The sequence below is a fragment of the Pelodiscus sinensis genome, chromosome 2, assembly GCF_049634645.1.
Source record: "Pelodiscus sinensis isolate JC-2024 chromosome 2, ASM4963464v1, whole genome shotgun sequence".
Taxonomy (NCBI): Eukaryota; Metazoa; Chordata; order Testudines; family Trionychidae; genus Pelodiscus; species Pelodiscus sinensis.
The window spans coordinates 139,526,361-139,544,421 of NC_134712.1; the positions used below are offsets into that span (position 1 = coordinate 139,526,361).

Sequence of the window (18,061 nt, forward strand, 5' to 3'; positions counted from 1 at the left end):
ACAGCTTATAATAGACTGAGTGGATATGAGATGAATCATAGAAGATTACAGTTGAAAGAGACCTAAGGAGGTCACCTAGTCCAACCCCATGCTCAAAACAGGACCAATGCCCACTGAATCATCCCAGCCAGGGATGACTTAGCACAGAAGCAACTAAAGAATCTATTTGCCACATCCCCAGTATTGGCATTTGTTGGAAATAAGCCAGGATACTCTGGATGCAGGTGAAAACAAGCGGAGGATTTATTACACCAGCTGATGGAGTGACACGCAGGGGTTACCCTGGTGAACACTGGTTAATTAACACTATACAATAGGTTATATAGTCAGCAGGTGGACGGAGGAAAAATGATTTGATAGGTCTAGCAGCAAGACGAAATGAGCACATAAGCCAATAGAACTACTAAAGATTACATAATATCTCCGCCCATTGCAAAGTAACAGCTCGTTAATTAATATACAGGTGGTTATTGTTCAAATGCCAAAACATGTCAGCAAAACAGTAATAACATTTTAGTCTGCATAGATGATGATGTTGCTATAGCAGGCGGGTATGGCCTTGAGTTGGTGCAGCGCTTGGTTCTCAGGCTTATTATCTAGGAGTGAAGCAAGACAGTTTAAGCAAATTTTATGAATGTTATCTTAAGCAAAATGTGTTACGTTACCAACTGAGACCCTGTCCGAGTGTTTAGAACGTGGTTGCTATGGTGCCCAGGGTCTTTTACTGTCTGCAGTTCTTATCCTGACTGTGGTGTTCCCAGGCCTTAATCCTAGAATGGAGTTATGCTGTTTAGAGGCCTACTAGCACATTTAGGGCTGCCTCAGTTTACCCTACAGCATTTTTTAATGTTTTCAAATCTATACCCATTTTAGCTCAAGACAAGCAACTATAGTCATGGCAGGGGGCTAATCTAGCTATACACAGATTATTAGTTTTTCTTAATTAGGGATGGGAGTAAGACCCAACCCTAATACTGAGCTATCTAAGGGCATGGCTACACTAGGAAATTATTTTGAAATAACTAAATTTGAAATAATAACTCCCCAAATAACTATTTTGAAACAAGTTTCTTCCGCAAGGAAAGCAGGAGTACAGATTTCAAAATAACCGGCCCTTTACTTGGAAATAATGGGCTAGATAGTATGGACGCTCCACTTATTATTTCAAAATAAGGGGGGGGAGGGAGTTATTTCAGAATAACTCCCTAGTATAGACCAAAGCTATACTAAGTTGTTCGATTGTGAGAATTTTAAGTATAGTGCAGAAAAGTGAAATGTTCTTTAACATTCAGCATTCACTTTTTGCAGCTCTTCCTGAACAGATATGGTGTCCTTTGCTGCACTATTATTACTTTGTATAATTTTTTAGGCTAAGGAAGATTAATCTATATACATAAAGCTGATCCATGTTCTCCAACAACATCTGTGATTCATATGAAATGCTTGTGTTTGCATAACAGAACTGCAATCTGAATTGCTGAGCTGGATATGGCCATAATATGGTTCTGAATAAGTAGTGCTTGTAATCCCTGATTCAAAAATAATGCCACAGAATACAGATCACCCTTCAGTTTATAACTAAATCTACCTTAATCCTGTTAGTCTATGACGTCATTGGTTCAAACATTTGATTTTTAGAGATCAGTGTTTCAGCTCTAAATTTAAACAGAAGCGACAGGAAGCATAATGCACTTTAACACTCGACAGACCTTTTCAGCTCAAGCATAAGAGAAGCAAATGTTGAAAACACCAGGGAAATGAAAAGTGAAGTTTCCCAAATTAATATTATTCAGTCATACTACAGTACACTTATCACATTGCCTCTTACATATGGTTCTTGAAAGTTGCCTATGTAAATAGTTTTTGAAAGATATAACATATGCATTCAAAAGCCCATCCTAAGCTGCTCTGCTTTAGAGACAGATGCTTCTCTCATTCTTTATGGCCTAAAAGCACAACTATTAATTCTTGCCTCTTCCATAAATTCCTTTAATTGTATAGATAACCACTTCCTTAAATTCTTACATAAATTCTAAACTTCTGAGTAGCACTCTTAATTATTCTGCATATTGTAAGGGGACAGACCTCAATAATGTAAAAATGGGCATTAATAACATTAATTTATTACTATTTTAGGTTATTAAAAGTATGCCTTCATTTATTTAATTTTAGGAATTACTTGCAATTACTTCCATATACATGATGGTTGATTGAAAATAACTATCATGCTTGTGTTTCTGAGTGTTCATTTAATTAAATAAACATTTTGAGATAATTCAAAGAATTCTAGGGAATGTTTTGTCAACTAGTGACAGGTGCTAAAATTGTCAAACAGGATGACACCTCCTTAGCCCTAAAGCTATATTGCCTCCAAGTAAATTTATAGAATATACCCCCGTGGTCACCAACCAGTAGATCGCGATCTACCAGTAGATCTCAGGGACTCTAAGAGTAGCTCTTGAGCCCTCTCTGAACTGCGCACCTGCGCAGGACATTTACATTAGATTTCTTCATTTGAGGAGCAGCTACTCACCGAGCAACAACACAGGTGAGTAGCTGCGAGGAATGGTGGGAGCTGGGAGGTCAGGAGGGCTGAAACACCCCAGCAAACTGACTGTGGCTTTCAGCTGAAAGAGTCTGCCCCACGCTCCAGCTGATTGGCAGCTTCTCCTCTGCTCCTGCCCACGAGGAGCTTGGTGCCCTCTGGCTGAGCCTGATGGCCAGCTGGCCGGACAGCCACTTCTCTTCCCTCCAGCCCGGCTGCCCTGCGCTCAGCCCAGGGAGGCTGTGTCTAGCTCCAGCTGTGCTGGAGCAAGCTTCCCAGGCTGAGCGCAGGATCACAGATGCCTTGTACGACTAGCAGTCTCAGACTACAACTCAGACTTCAAGACACTGGCAGATACTGTTCAGTCACAGGTGTCACACTGAGACTTTGTTATTGGAAGAAAAAATATATAATTATCAATACTTGATTTTAGATTTACAAAATAGCAGAGAACAAAATGTATAATTGTAAATGCTTCATTTGACATTAAATAGCATGAATTAAAAACAGACCATTTATTTCATAACTATAAACATGTGATTTTAATTTTATATATTGCATAAGGACTGGGGATAGCAAGTGATGGACAGGAGAATAGAGAGGGCGGGGCTTCAAGGAAGGGGCGGGGCAGTAGATCTTTGCCTGTTCTGAGACTTAAAAAGTGATCATGGGTGTAAAAAGGTTGGAGACCACTGATATACCCCATAATATAATTTACTTTAATATTTTATTTTGCAGTCTCTCTTTATGTATATAAAGATGTATTATTGTCATCTGTGCTTTGTATAGAATATTTGATAAGAGTCTAATCTGCTATATATTTTAGCGTTTGTGCATCTGTCTGACTGTGTCTGTCCATCTGTCTGAGTCCATTTATTCAAGAACTCCTCCTAAATGGTAAAAGCTAGGACCACCAAATTTGCTATGCAACTTCCTCTTATCATAACTGAAAGCAAGGTCAGGCTTGGGTTGTGCCAGGACAATGGGATGTGCATAGAATGTGATTGTTTCACATAAAACAGAATGGGAGACAGGGCTGGCCTTACCATGAGGCAAACTGAGGAGGCCACCTCAGGTGCCAGACTGGGGTGGGGTGGGGGGAACGCTACTAGGACCCAGAGTGTAGAAAATTGTGTCTGTTGCTGGTGCATATGTAGGTAGTAGAGCAGTACCATGAGAGGAGTAGAACAGGAATAAGGCAGAATTAAGACCTTTCAAAGTTTTGGCCCAAGCGAGGGGGCATGGGGATGTCATTTGAGCTACCTGCCTCAGGTGCCAAAATGTTGTGGGCCGGCCCTGAAGGGAGAGGTGTGAGAACAGGGACAAGTATACTCACAAGTGACCACAGGGGGTAGCAAGCACACCAACCTTGGGAAGAAGTTGCTGGCAAGCAGCACAATCCCCACCACTCCGGCCTGCCCCAGGGTATGTCTACACTGCAGGCTTCTTGCGCCAAAAGCTTTTTGCAGAAAAGATCTTCCACAAAAACTTCTTGCGCAAGAGCTCATCCACACTGCAAAAGTGCATCAAAAAAAGATGTGCTTTTGCGCAAGAGCGAGTCTAGACAGTATGGATGCTCTCTCGAAAGGAAACTCTGATTGCTATATACAGAATGGCCACCAGGGCACCTGTGCTTTTTTTCAATTGCCTCTTTTTGCACAAAACCCCCCTGTTCCCCATCCTCTTGCGCAAAAAGGAATTATTCCTCAGAGAAACAGGAATACCTACACCGGAAACCCCCCCTCTGTTCTTTCATTTTACTTGTGAAAAAACACATTTGAGGTGTGAACGCTCCACAAGTTTTTGTGGAAACACGGCCATTTTTGCACAAAAACTCTGTAGTGTAGACCTAGTCCCAAGGAGCAGCTGATCACTGCCACACGACTCCTGTCACTCTGGGCTGACCCTGGGGAATAGCCACCAAACGAGCTACGCAACCCTTGCTGCCCTGGGTCAGTTCCAAGGAGAAGCTGGTGGGTGACTTGCAAGACCCACCCTGCCATGGGTTGGCCCCTGGAAAAGCTGGCAGGCAGCCTGTGCAACCCCTGCCATCTCAGGCCTGTCCTGGGGAGAAGCCAGCGAGCAGGCCAGGCAGCCCTGCACTGCCCCAGGCTGGCCCTGGCCTCGGACAGTTACAGGGAAGTCTTCTAGTTGTAAATATATTAGAAATGGTAGATTATAAATATAGGAACCATTTCATTAAAAGACAAACTACCTACAAGAGTGTCTTCCCTAAAAAAAGCACACATCCTGTTTGTATAGGTCCCCAGCCAGATTGTAGATTCATGAGCTGAAGACACCATCACGACCATGCACTGACGGTGTTGAGCCAGTGATAGACTACATTTGAGTCTAGTCTAGATCTTTTTCTCAAGGAAAAAAACACTTCTTGAGATATTCATGGCTAGAGGGAGATTTAGTTTTACAAAAGTGTGTAAAATATTCTCTATTTGGGATATTTCCAAAGAAGAATGAGACGTGTTGAGATATGTTGGCTATAAATTACTTGGAATACTTGTAAAATCTGTGATTTCATCAGTGCGGCTAGTCATGTCACCAATGCACCGTTTTCCACACCGTTCTGTTTTGTGCAGTTCTCGTCCATATCCTTTCATGAATCCTCCATAGTTTATATGGCTATAAATTAAGTCATAATTAAACAAGCCTCTTAACTCCTCTTCTTTTACAAAAAGGAAAACTTTTATTTTTAAACCCCTACAAAGAATTCTACATAAGTTTATTGCAATTGATTTCTTTTATACTCTGTCATGCAGGAAAGCCTTCGTTCTTTAAACCTGAGTTTATATCTGGTTGGCAATTTTTTTTGTACAAAATTATTGGTTACTTCTAGACTCATGTTTTCACTTAATGGTGAAAACCTTGGTCAATCAAATATTTCCTTTCGATATGAAAATTTGCAGATGTTTTGTGTCTAATAGCAGGCATTTAATATAATGTACTGATATCATTATGTGAATAGTAAGGTGTTTTATGTGCAAAAAAAATAAGTGACCTTTCTGTCACTAATTACTAATATTAGAAGCCATTTGAGTGTACAAATATTTATATTAATTGGTGTTCTAGCAATGCTTAAGGTACTCCTTACCAAGATCACGACAAAAGAAAAACTTCAAAGATTAAGAAAATTAAAAAATTGCTTAAATGACATATTAAGTTTAAAAACACTGTGCATCATTTAAGTACAAATAACTATTTTTAAGAACTGAAAGTCTTAAAGAGAGGAAATAGGAGTTTCTGGACTCATTTGAAGCAAAATTGCAATTCCTATTGAAATCTGGGTGATAATGTTTCAGAAAATGAGCGGAATAACATAAAAAACTTAAACAACGTTCTGAGAATATTCTGCCACAAAAACAACAAAGCTATTAAACTGAAGGAGAATTAAAGCCTTGCTCCGTATTAACAGATTGTAGATTCATGAGCTGAAGACACCATCACGACCATGCACTGACGGTGTTGAGCCAATGATAGACTACATTTGAGTCTTGTCTAGTTCCTAGAAGAGGCCTCTCTCCTATTTTCAGTGAGACTATTAAAAATAATAGATTATTAATTCCTTTGAAATGAGAGACTTTCTTTGCTCACGTTTATGTACTTGTGTTCAGTGTGTGTTTAATCTCATTCCACCTTCAAGAAGCAAGTAAGTAACAATATATCTAAGAGGAACAAAACTCACAATAGAAATTCAAGTGGATGCAACCTTCCAGCGAAGCAACATAACCGTATCATCAAGACCTCAACACTATTGATGGACCATTGTTTGCAAAGCATTGCCAAGAGATGTGATATAATTGTTCTTTAATTATTTAAAGGGATATGAAAATGCTATTGTAACTTAAAATATATTGGAAGTAGATATACAAATTCCCGCAGAATTTGAGCACTTCAGCATAATCTAGACACAGCCTGTGTGATCTTAATTAAAGCCTATGAAACTGAGCTAAATATTTAAAATTACTTAAGTCATTCTAAAGTCAGTTTATAGAATTTAAGGAGCAGTCTTGAAGTACGCAAATTAGTGAGTATTAAGAATCTTAAAATTAAATTCTGTTATTTTTCCTCTATTTACCAAGCTTATTTCACGTCTTGCCTCCAGGAGTACACACTTTAACAAGATGGTGTTAAGCAGAGCTTTCGAAAGTGAAAGTAGTCGGGATGCGTTTTTTTCCAGACACCCCCCTCCTTTTTCGAAAAGCCGCTCTTCCTCAAAATATTTACATGGCTTTTCTAAAAAGGGGAGGGGGGGTGCCGAAAAAAATGCATCCCAACTACTTTCACTTTCGAAAGTTCCGCTTTCGAAAGTGAGAGCAGAAGAAGATATGCAAATTCCCGCGGAATTTGCATATCCTCTTTTGGCACTTTGGTGTAGTCTAGACAAGCCCATAGTGCATTTCCAAATAGCATAAGTTATACAGGCAGTCCCCGAGTTACGCGGATCCGACTTACGTCGGATCCATAGTTACGAACGGGGATTTCTCGCCCCGGAGAACTAGAGCAGCGGGACGCCTGGTCCCGCCGCCCGCCTTCTCCGGGGCGAGAAAAGCTGCTCCCCGTCTCCCTGGTCTGCTGCCGGAGCCAGCAGACCAGGGAGACGGGAGCAAAGCGGCGGGGCACCGGGGGCCGGACCCGCGGCCGCTTCCAGATCAGCTGGAAGCGGCGCGGGTCCTGCCGGGTGCTCCGCCGCTCTGTGCAGCGTCTCCCTGGTCTGCAGACCAGGGAGACGCTGAACAAAGCGGCGGAGCACCCGGGGCCGGACCCGCGCCACTTCCAGCTGATCTGGAAGCGGCTCCCTGGTCTGCAGACCAGGCAGACGCTGAACAAAGCGGCGGAGCACCCGGGGCCGGACCCGCGCCGCTTCCAGCTGATCTGGAAGCGGCTCCCTGGTCTGCAGACCAGGCAGACGCTGAACAAAGCGGCGGAGCACCCGGGGCCGGACCCGCGCCGCTTCCAGCTGATCTGGAAGCGGCTTCCTGGTCTGCAGACCAGGCAGACGCTGAACAGAGCGGCGGAGCACCGGGGGCCGGACCCGCGCCGCTTCCAGCTGATCTGGAAGCGGCGCGGGTCCAGCCGGGTGCTCCGGGTCTCTGCGCAGCGTCTGCCTGGTCTGCAGACCAGGGAGCTGCTTCCAGATCAGCTGGAAGTGGCGCGGGTCCGGCCCCGGGTCCTCCGCAGCTTTGCTCCACGTCTCCCTGGTCTGCTGGGGGGGACACAGCTAGTGCCCCCCCCCCAGCAGACCAGGGAGACGTGGAGCAAAGCCGGGGGCCTGTGGTAGAGCAGGTGGGGCACTGCCAGTTGGTCCCGCAGCACCGCTTCTTGGCGCTACTGGACCAACCCAGCAGCACCCCAGCTGCTCTGCCCCAAGCGTCCTGATTCAGCTGCTGATCAGTTTCAGCAGTGGCTGAATCAGGATGCCTGGGGCAGAGCAGCTGGGGTGCTGCTGGGTTGGTCCAGTAGCTCCGAGGAGCAGCCGCGCTACTGGACCAAGCCAGCAGCACCCGAGCTGCTCTGCCCCAGGCGTCCCAAAGTCAGCCGCTGCTGAAACTGACCAGCAGCTGACTACAGGAAGCCCAAGGCAGAGTTGCTCTGCCCTGGGCTTCCTGGAATCAGCTGCTGATCAGTTTCAGCAGCAGCTGACTTGGGGACGCCTGGTGTTCTTATCTTGAATCTGTATGTAAGTGGAACTGGTGTCCAGATTCAGCGGCTGTTGAAACTGATCAGTTTCAGCAGCGGCTGATGCCAGTTCCGACTTACATACAGATTCAACTTAAGAACAAACCTACAGTCCCTATCTTGTACGTAACCCGGGGACTGCCTGTACATGATAAACCAAACAGGAATAATTGATTTAAAATTTTCTTGCCGTACTAAAAACTGCTTAGTTACCTTTTAATCTCAAAGGCTGTGTCCAGACTCAGGGTTTTTTTCGAAAAAAGTAGCCTTTTTTCGAAAAAACTTCACCTGCGTCTAGACTGCAGCCGCGTTCTTTTGAAATTAAATCGAAAGAACGTGGCTTTTCTTTCGACGGCAGTAAACCTAATTTCAGGAGGAAGAACGCCTTTTTTCGAAAGTGCTCTTTCGAAAAAAGGCGTTCTTGACTGCAAACAGGGCATTTTCGAAAGAGAGCATCCAGACTGCCTGGGTGCTCTCTTTTGAAAAAGCGGCTTGCTTTTTTGAAAGTACTGCTTGCAGTCTAGATGCTCTTTTTTGAAAGAGGCTTTTTCTAACGTATCTTTCGAAAAAGCCTCTTTCGAAAGAGGCTTGCAGTCTAGACATAGCCTAAGGGTATGTATACACTTACACCCTCTTTCGAGAGAGGGATGCTAATGAAGAGATTCGAAATTGCAAATGAAGCAGAGATTTAAATATCCCGCACTTGATTTGTATAGTTGCGTTATGGCGCTATTTCGAAATAACAGATGCTGTTAAGACGCGGTTATTTTGAGAGAAAACCCTTCTCTCAAAAAAAACCCTTAATCCTCAAATAATGAGGTTTACCAGTTATTTTGAGTGAAAGGTTTTCACTCGAAATAACCATGTCTTAACAGCGTCTGTTATTTCAAAATAATGCTATTTCAAAATAGTGCCATAACCTGAATATGCAAATGAAGCTGGGATATTTAAATCCCGGCTTCATTTGCAATTTCGAATGTCTTCATTTGCATCCCTCTCTCAAAAGAGGGTGCAAGTCTAGGCATACCCTAAAACAGGATCAGGACACTGAGGCTACATCTACACTGCAGCACTATTTCGAATAGCTGTTCTGCATCTTTTGAGCGTACCTGTTATTTTGGAATATAACGGGCTCGCTATTCCGACGTCCCTGTAAACCTCATTCCGCGAGGAGTAAGGGATGTTTCAGAATAGCGATTGATTTAGAAGTAAGTGCTGTGTAGACAGTGCAAAATTTCAAAATAAGATCGAAATAAGATATTCAATTTGTGTAGCTTAAGTTGCTTATCTTATTTCAACCCATGGTGTATTATAGTCATACCCTCAAGGTCCAGACACTCTGGGGGACAACAAGGGGTCTGAACCTGAAGGAATAAACAATTGAATTAACTGATTGTTGTATATAATTGTATGCTTCTCTGCAAGCCCACCAACAGTAATTCTGGGCCCCATGGTAGAAATCAGTGGGTACCCCAGCCTCTTCCCCGACCTGCTGGGATGAACCCCATGACAGTCCCTCCTTCCCCAGACTGAACCCACCTGCTCTGGGGAAAGCGACAGCAGTGTCTATTGATTGAAAGATACTTTTGAAATACCCCAATGCAGAGTCTGAGGCCCAGTAATCCTGCACAGGGAATATAAAAAACATCTTTCAATTCAGAGATGCTTTTCAGCAGAGCTACAGCAGCAGTAATCAGGCGGTTCAGGGCCCTTTTACATTTCTGGGCCCCTGGGCAATTGCCCACTTTTTCCTCTCCTTTCCAGTCAGTGGGCTGGCTTCACTGACAGCTTGCTGGAAGTAGGGAGAGACCCTAAACATGTCTAGGTAAATACAGTTTGCTCCTGTTTTGCTTAGATGTGCTAGATATTCAGCAAATGGAGTAGAGTTTTACTCACTGTAATCAACTGTGACCCAATACCAGCTATGTTAGCACTGAATATTGTTGGTAGAGTGAAATGTTGTTACCAATGTGTAATTATTATGGGAATAAAAAAAAAGCAGGACTGTGCTTAATCTGTCCCAAAGGAAAGGGTTCACATTTAGCAGAAAGGTCCTGACTAATTAGAGGCTGGTGTGCTAGAGCTCTGAGAGTATGGAAAGCTTGGGGCATAGATTCTGGTCCTTCCCCGGGGGATTGCCTGGACTGGTTTGACCTCTTTTCTCCACTGTTAAAAGAATAGAGCTAACTAAGCTTCATTAGAAACCTCTTTGTTGTTTTAATTGTGGTTGAACTGTGTTTCTTTTACCCTGCCTGCTAAAAGCTAAAATCACTGGGAGCTGAAATCACTTGAGATGTGACATTGTTTCTGTCCAAAATTACTCAGACTAATGTGCAGAGGTCACAGCTGAGAGGTGGATGACAGCAGATGCTGACTGACGGCCTGCAGGGCAGCTGGTAGAGAGGCCACTTCCCATCCCTCTCCCTACCCACGCTTCAGGGTTGGAGGTAACTCTACAGGTGCACATCTAAACTCTGGGTTTGCACTGACCAAGGACAGCAACTGTGAGTGGAATGCAGAGAAGGCTTGGGCTTGTAAAGGAGACCTCTGGCTTGCTGGACTCAAGAACCTAATGCGGAAAAGACACTGCCCAACCAACTTGAGTTGGATTTTTACTCATGGTTTGTTTGTGAACCCTCTTTGCAGTAGTTTTCCAAATTAGCACGGAGTTAATTTCTTCCTTTTATTAAGTTTCTCTTCATACTCTGCTTGCAAAGCGGGGAAGTATTGTCTCTTAGAGGCACCCAGGGGTGGTATGTAAATGTCTCAGGTTACTGGGTTGGGGCTTGAGCCAGTCCTGCATTGGATCAATAGAAAGGAACCCCTAGATATTGACCCCAGCTCTGGCTGTTGCTGCCTCCAACAGGCAGAAGGGTTACATAATATTATTGTACTATCGAAGTATATTGAGCAAGCTTTCTTATGAAAGCTGGCCCTCTGAAACATTTCTCCCTAGTCATGAATATACTTACAAGCTCTGTATAAAGAATTGTGCACGTGGTAGAAATATGTTCTATGTGTTTTGGAGGCAGTGTATACATCAAGTATTCCCTAGACAAAGAAACCTGGATTTCTCAGTCTGACTGGCTTGATTACTGGCAGAGGACAATGAAAATATATTTGCAGCGAAGGTAAACAAAGCTAACGTAAATCAAAACCAGTGGAGGCAAATTAACATGAGGATATGAAATCACCAAGGGAAGACACTGGAGTCTAAACTATCAGAGATTTTCCTGGTTGATGAAGCAAAAACAATGGACTTTGAGAAAGTATAAAGGGGACAAAAAGTTATCCATCACTTACTTATGGTATTTAGGGAGCAGCACCCTCTGTGTTTATTATTATTTAACTACCTAAATCCAACAAAAGCTGTGGGACTAATCTCCATATCACCAAGCTTTATTCCTCCAGTTTGTCAGCCTTTTTTCCCAGACTGTGTGACAAGCTATTACATTTAGTGTGATGCTTTGTCCTGGCTTACTTGCTCAGTCATGCTTCTGACTTCCACAGTGGTCCCTGGGGTCACGTCTACACAGCAAGGCTAAAGGCAAAATAAGCTATGCAACTTAATCTATGCAATTGATGTAGCACAAGTCAAAATAGCTTATTTCAGCTTCTGGCACTGTCTATACCGCAGGAAGTCCGAGAAAGAGCATCCTCGTATAATGAGGGTTATAGGAGTCGAAGTAAGAAGTCCTCCAGCTCGCTATTATTTTGACATTATGTCATAATAACTGCTTGTAGTGTAGACATGGACTTTATTATTTTGGAATAATGTCAGTTATTCCAAAAAAATGATGCTGTGTAGACATAGCCTCGGAAAGAGGAAACAATGGATTTTTTTAGTTCCCTTTGTGCTTACTGGAGTTCATCTTCACAAGTTCCAAGTTAGCCAACACTTCCTGGCATGGGCAGTGGGCATAAGAGGCCCAGAGATGCTAAGACTCCTCAAACAGGATATAACGCACCTCCCAGTGAAGGCATGCTGCCAGCCCACCTTTTCAGAGTGCTGTCACTGAACAAGCCCTCAGATAATGGTCCCATCCATGCTGCTTCTGTTCCTGTCCCCATTCTACCTCTTCCCCTTGAGCTCCTGCCCTTGCTCTGCCTCATCCCATCCTCACTCCATCTCTTCCCCTGCAGCCCACAGCTGCTCATGCTTCACCACCCCTTCTCCCACAACCCCTTCATTGCATGAATTGCACCTCTCCTCCCCTCCATCACTTACCTCAACTGAGTTGCTCTGGCATCAGCACACACAGCAGCAGGAGGGCCAACCAGTGAGAGGCAGAACCACTTGCAAAAGTAATAGTGCCCTTGCTCCCACCCCCACTCCTTTCTGGTGCCCCTGACATGGAATATCTCTCATCTTACCTCAGAGATGAAGATGATATTTGAAACATTTTTGGAGTGGACTCCAGAAAACCAGTATCTGGAAAAAAATGGCTGTGGAAACCAGAGGTACACTCAGAATAAATAAAGATTGCAATGATATTCTAGAAAAGGAAATAAGTGACTGAGATTTAGTCTTAATTAGCTGTCTGCTGCAGAGATGTATTGGGTCCTGATTGGCAGGAAGAATGTTTATTAAATCAGCCTAAGAGTTCTATAGTTTCTAATGGTAACAACCTCAGTACATCTCCTACTTTGGAGCTTGGGACAAATGCAACAGGATACATGAATAATCAAGAACTGCTTTTGGTCAGCAAGTTCATTTATTTACATTGGAATACTACAAAAATTAATTTGTACAGTAAGCAGGCAGAGGAGGTTTTCTGCTTTCCTTGCAGACAGTTTTCCAGTGTTTTTGTAGACCATGCATTCACCAAAAACTGACTAAGGGACTCAAAAATACAGGCAGTCCCCGGGTTACGTACAAGATAGGGACTGTAGGTTTGTTCTTAAGTTGAATCTGTATGTAAGTCGGAACTGGCATCCAGATTAAGCCGCTGCTGAAACTGATCAGTTTCAACAGCGACTGAATCTGGACGCCAGTTCTGACTTACATACAGATTCAACTTAAGAACCCCAGGCATCCCCAAGTCAGCTGCTGCTGAAACTGATCAGCGGCTGATTCCAGGAAGCCCGGGGTAGGGGCTTCCTGTAGTCAGCCACTGGTCAGTTTCAGCAGCGGCTGACTTGGGGACGCCTGGGGCAGAGCAGCTGGGGTGCTGCTGGGTTGGTCCAGTAGTGCCGCCGCTCCTCGGCGCTACTGGACCAACCCAGCAGCACCCAAGCTGCTCTGCCCCAGGCGTCCTGATTCAGCCGTTGCTGAATCTGACCAGCAGTGGCTGAATCAGGACGCCTGGGGCAGAACAGCTGGGGTGCTGCCCGGTTGGTCCAGTAGCGCCCAGAGCGGCGCTACGGGACCAACTGGCAGCGCCCCAGCTGCTGTACCACAGGTGTCCGGAGCAAAGCCATGGAGCATGGGGGCAGCGGGACAGCCCAGACGCGCCGTGGCTGTCCTGCTGCCCTCGGGCTCCGTGGCTTTGCTCTGCTTTGTTCCCCGTCCCCCTGGTCTGCAGACCAGGGGGACGGGGAGCAAAGCCGCGGAACACGCGGGCAGCGGACAGCCCAGACGCGTCTGGGCTGTCCGCTGCCCGCGTGCTCCGCGGCTTGGGTCTGCTTTGCCCTCCCCCCTCCGTCCCCCTGGTCTGCAGACCATGGGGATGGGGGGGGGGTGCAAAGCAGAGCCAAGCCGCGGAGGACGCTGCCAGCTGACAGCCCAGTCGAGTCGTAAGTCGGATCCGCGTAACTCGGGGACTGCCTGTATAGGAAAAAAGCCTCTTTAAAAATTCCTCTTTAAAAAAAGGAATAAGGGATCTTTTGGAAAAGGCTTTATTTTCCGAAAGAACCCCGTCTAGATTGGTGCTTTTTTCCGGAAAAGCCCCGAGCCGGAAAAAAGCGGCAGCCATGTTTATGCAAATGAAGCGGGGGAGATTTAAAGCCCCGCTTCATTTGCAATTGCGATGTGTCTAATTTGCATCCCTTTTACGGAAAAGGGATGCAGTCTAGACACAGCCCAGCAGTATTCTGAAAGGTGGCACATTTTTTAAACAGTCAAAAAAAGTGGGCTGCATAGTGGCATAGTTGTCAAATTCACACAAGATTGTGTTACATGAAAACATATTGCTGCAAATGACTGCGTTACTTAAGATATCATCCACATATTGAACTCTCTCGTTTATAACAGTCCTGTCTTTTCCAGCATAATTTTACTGTTAAACCATATTACCTAATGCAGTTAAACATGAAATCTCATTGTGTGATTATACTATAAAACAGCGGTTCTCAAACTTTTTGGGCTCTGGAGCCCTTTACATGCATAAAAATGTATGCAGAGCCCCAGGGCCAGACTAAAGGGTGGGTGAGCTGGGCAGCTGCCCGGGGCGACAACCGATGGTGGGCGCCTGATGGCAGTTGTAAGGGGCGCGTGGCGTCCCTTGTAGCTGCCATCAGGCGCCGCTTGCCCGGCTCCCACAGCGCACCCCCCATCCCAGTGGTGCCAGCCAGCAGCGTCCTTCCTGCCACGGCTGCGGGGCCCTGCACAGCCAGGTGCTGCTCACCAGCAGCGGTGGCTAGGCCAGGCTGGGCAGCGTATGCGACATGTGCCTCAGGGGCAGGCCCGTGCTCCCTAGGGGCGGGCCCGCGCATGCTCCGTGTGCCTGGGGGCAGCACCGCGTGCCCAGGCCCTGGGCGCCAAAATGGCTCAGGCCGGCCCTGCAGAGCTCCAGCGGTCCACTGATTGTATGTGTTGTACCTATCGATGTTTCCAGTTTGTCAACTTTGCGGAGCCCCTGGAGATGTCCCATGGAACCCTGGGGCTCCGTGAAGCACAGTTTGAGAAACACTGCTATAAACTATTGTACAGTTTTAAAAAGATGCAGGGACTTAATCCACTTTACAGCAATTTTTTGTCAATAATTCTGATTTACAACCTCATTAGAATCTGACTTATGGTGTAGTATGTTGCAGGTATCTTCCTCCATCCTTGATACACACCTAAGGCTGCTGACAGGGGTGAGCAAAGGGAGTAGCTGCCTCTGGGCCTGGCAATTTAAAGGGGCCTGTGGCTTTGGGCTGCTGCCACTGCTGCAGCCAGAGCTCTGGGCCCTTTTAAAAATCACCACTGGAGTCCTATGCAGCATGGTCTGGTGGTGATGAGGGCTGGTTGCCTCCCCATTCCTTCCACCTGAGGTACTGTCTATCTGGAGCCTAGAGCCAAGCCCTCTCGCATTGCCCAGTGAAGTCCATCACCAGCCCTGTACACATCACAGTGCTGTCTCTGTTGCTCTCCCTCACCTATGATCTCAAGCAATTCCTTCCTCCCTCATAACACCACCATGACCTTCTGAATCTTCACTGATCAATTATTGTTAAATCAATATTTGTTCTTTTTATTTGTGCATGTACAAGTGTCAAGGCTGCTCCCCACTCTGGCACTTCAAGTGTAGAAAGTGTGGGCCCTTTCCACCTCTTTCAATGATTTTAATACATGTTGTACAATAACTGTGTTGTAGAATAGTTTATAGTCCAATAACTCCGTGAGATTTTATATTTAACTCTGTTAGGGTACCTGTGTGTTTCTTGGGAAAATGAACCCTTAGAGAAAGATATATTGTGTGGAAAGGGTGGGGGAGGTTTACGAAGACTGTAAAGCTAATACCACCCCTTGTCATCTGCTGCTGAGGGGAGCCATGCCTCCCCACTGCAGTGCTGCTGGAGCTGTCCTAGAGTATGGGAAACAGTAGTTTATAGAGAGGACAGGATGGGGTTTGCCCCTGTCCTTCCCAGCAGAGCACCGGAATTAGTCCCACAAGGTGCAGCCCTTCCATCAGGCGGGCCCATCAGAATCAATCTTCCTAGGCTCCAGGCAGGACCGAGCAATCAATAATCCAGGCTCTGGTCTCTCAGCCAGACAGGGCAATGGTTAGCAAGAGACAGTTTCTCTAGTCCTCAGGGTGGAGTGACTTGCCCCCAGGGCTCTGGTCTTTCAGTCAGACTGAACCAATTCCAGTCAAAGTTCCCGGCCATTAAGCTGGGCAGGGTAGTTAGCAATCCAGGATCTGCTCTCACAGTCAGACAGAGCCAATTCATTAATTTTTGTGATAAAGTAATTCACGTATTGATAAAAAATAAGGATAAAAATAATGAGACAAAGTATTGTCATGTGAATGGCATTAATGCAAATTTAGATTTTTTTAGGTGATAGAGCCTATTTTAAAAAATAAGGATAAAAATGATTTTTGCACTTTAATCTCAAAAAATAATTTCGGTATATATATGAAAAAAAGATGTAGTTAGGAAGAATGGACTTTTTGCTAAAATCTAAACAACATTTTTTTTTAGATGAATACATTATTTTTCAACTAATTCTTTATCAGGAAAAACTCAAATTTTTTTCTGTCAAAATGAGAGGAAAATAGACAACGGGAATACATCTAAATATGTTACAAAGATGGAGAAAAGAATATGTAAGCAGGATCTGAATGAGCTCTCCCCTGACACCTAGCGATGGACTCGGGAAAGACTTCAGGAATAGATCATATTTGTATAAACCGGTGTTTCCTAATTTTATTTGACCACAGAACCCTTTTAACCTCAAAAGAATTTTGCGGAACCCCTAATAACAGTCTAATATATGGAGCTGAAAAAGTAGACCACAAATAAGTAAGGATAATAATAAACAAATGCTAAAGCAGGTAATGAGATCAACATTTAGTTTAATTGCACATGTTTAAAAACAAAAATCACATAATATTTTTTTTAAATCATAAAATGCTGTAATGGAATTTTCTCACAGAACCCTTATTTTCACTTTGAGGAACCCCAGGGTTCCTGGAACACCATTTGGAAACACTGGTATAAACCTGCCTATTCTGCCTCTGCAGATAGAACTATTTTGCCCAAGTGATCAGTTTTGGGTAATATTGGGTTACAAATCAGTAAAGGACATCAGAACAGTACTTAGCCTGCTCTGAATGAGAGAATCACCCAAAACCCAACTTCATTTGCAAACCAGAGGGTAACCATGCCAAACCACTGAAAGAAAGAAAGGGGGGGGGGGAAATATCTAAGATCTCCTATCTAATCTTGGAGCCTTTTTTTTCCCCTATTGGTTAAAGACTGAGAGGCTTAGACTCACTTGAGAGGTGTTTTGTTTTCAGTGATCACTAGAGCTCATTCACTGGTAACAGAGGGGGAAGTGGAACAAGGCAGCCCCAGCAGCTTTGCTCCCTTGGCAGCCTCATTCTGTTTCCCACCAGAGAGTGTAGGGTGGTCCCGCCCCAACTCTGAGTGGCATATCAAAAAAGGAAAGCTGCTGCGGCCGTTTGCTCAGCTTTCCCCCACTGCTGCCTATGAGTGTAGGGAGGGGTTGGACCTATGCTGCACGCACCAGCCCCTCCCCACCACTAGCCCTCTCTGGTGGCTGCTGGTTGGCCTCTTCCACCCATGGTGTCTGGGGCATGTGACCCTTCATCCCCCTCCATTATGTCTACACTACAGACGTTAGTTCGAATTAACTTTGATAGGCGCTACACATGCAAACCGCTAGTTCAAACTTAATTTGAACTAGCGGTGCGCTTAATTTGAACTGGGTAAACCTCATTCTACGAGGACTAACACCTAGTTCGAATTAAGTAGTTCGAATTCAGGGCTGTGTAGCCACTTAATTTGAACTAGTGGGAGGCTAGCCCTTCCCAGTTTGCCCTGGTGGCCACTCTGGGCACCACCAGGGAAACTCGTCTACCCCCTCCCGGCCCCGGAGCTCTTAAAGGGGCACGGGCTGGCTACGGTGCCTGTGCCAGGTGCAAGCCTGCCAGC

General features: G+C 45.0%; 1 long non-coding RNA gene across 1 annotated transcript in view; it reads right to left on the reverse strand.

The window, feature by feature from the left end:
• Positions 1 to 219: 219 nt before the first annotated feature.
• LOC142827229 (uncharacterized) overlaps positions 220 to 18,061 on the reverse strand; it is a 31,982-nt gene continuing 14,140 nt past the window's right edge. Inside the window, exon 2 of the long non-coding RNA XR_012901814.1 lies at positions 220 to 596. This is a non-coding gene — a long non-coding RNA (uncharacterized LOC142827229). The remainder of the gene's footprint in view (positions 597 to 18,061) is intronic.